The sequence below is a fragment of the Lactuca serriola genome, chromosome 4 (assembly GCF_051521515.1).
Source record: "Lactuca serriola cultivar US96UC23 chromosome 4, Lser_US96UC23_V15, whole genome shotgun sequence".
Lineage (NCBI taxonomy): Eukaryota > Viridiplantae > Streptophyta > Magnoliopsida > Asterales > Asteraceae > Lactuca > Lactuca serriola.
The window spans coordinates 221316149-221317470 of NC_136411.1; the positions used below are offsets into that span (position 1 = coordinate 221316149).

The 1322-nt window shown below is 41.0% G+C and overlaps 1 non-coding gene across 1 annotated transcript; it reads right to left on the minus strand.

Moving 5' to 3' along the window:
- Window positions 1–985: 985 nt before the first annotated feature.
- On the minus strand, window positions 986–1092 carry LOC145103555 (small nucleolar RNA R71). The gene has a single exon (XR_013706640.1). It is a non-coding gene; the product is annotated as a small nucleolar RNA R71 (small nucleolar RNA).
- Window positions 1093–1322: the final 230 nt, after the last annotated feature.

Below are 1322 nucleotides of genomic sequence, written 5' to 3' on the forward strand. Positions count from 1 at the left end.
TCGTTTCACACACATCAAGTTTTTGGCGCCGTTGTCGGGGAACGGTTCAAAAATTAATTCTAATTTCTAGTGTTATCGATCCTTTGTGTGAGATCCATCTTGCACAAAGTTACTGCTTTAGTAATTTAGTTATTAGGTTAAGTTTTAAGTTTTTCTGTTTTTAGAACTTTTGTTTAATTTATTTCTGTTTTAGCTCTGTACTCGCCGAGTGCAGTCGAAGCTACTCGACGAGTCCATCGCTGAAAACATAGTTTTGTTTTTAGTTTGTTTTTATTCTTTTAACGCGTGTTTTTTATTTTGCTTGCAGTTGGTTTATGACCAGAGGAGTAGGTACACCTTTGATTCCACCACTTGAAGACCCAGAAGCGGCTTTGAGGAAAAACAAAGGCAAAACCGTAGGAGAAACGACAACATCAAAGAATTCATCGTTGAAGAATCTCAAATCTGTTTTTAGTAAGAAAAAGGACAAGAAAGTAGGAGAATCCAACATCTCTTCAGTGGCGGACGAAGACCCGAAGAAGGATGATACCGAGTTCGAAACCGAAAAGGAAGAAACTGAATCCGAAGAAGGAAGCGATTTTGAAGGAGAACTAGCTAACCCCATGGCTAACATCGATGAAGTTCCCATGGGTGAATGGAAGAAAAGGATGTGTGACGACACCGGCCCAGGACTCGTGCAACCCGCAATTCCTACAACTGCCACCATTGAAATTGAGGGCCACATAGTTGCTCAACTTAAGGAAATTCCATTCTACGGGAAGGATCATGAAGACGCATTTAAGCATCTAGATGAGTTCAACGATATAGCTGACTACTTCAATGTCCCTAATGTTGCCCGCAACACTGTTTTGCTTCGTATGCTACTAGTAACATTTAAAGGGGACACGAAAGATTGGCTGAAATCACTCCCTCCAGGATCCACCACTACTTGGGCAAAATGAAAGAGGAATTTATAGACTAATTTTGCCCTCCCTCGAAGATATCCAAGTTGAAGAAAGCCATAGCCAATTTTGAACAACAAGCGGGAGAGTCACTTTATGAAGCATGGGAGAGATATAAGGGCTTATTATTGAACTGCCCACATCATGATCTGAATAGTCAACAAGAAGTCTCCATTTTCTATGATGGAGTGAATGTGACAACTAGGCGGCTCCTTGATTCGCAAGGACCACTCACAAAGAAGGCACCCGTGGTAATAAAGGCCCTAATTGAAGAATTCTCTAAGCACTATAGAGAATATCATAACCCAAGGAATGAATCAAATCGAGTGGTAGTGAACTCTATAAATGATAGCATGGCAGCAGTGATGGCTAAGTTGGAGA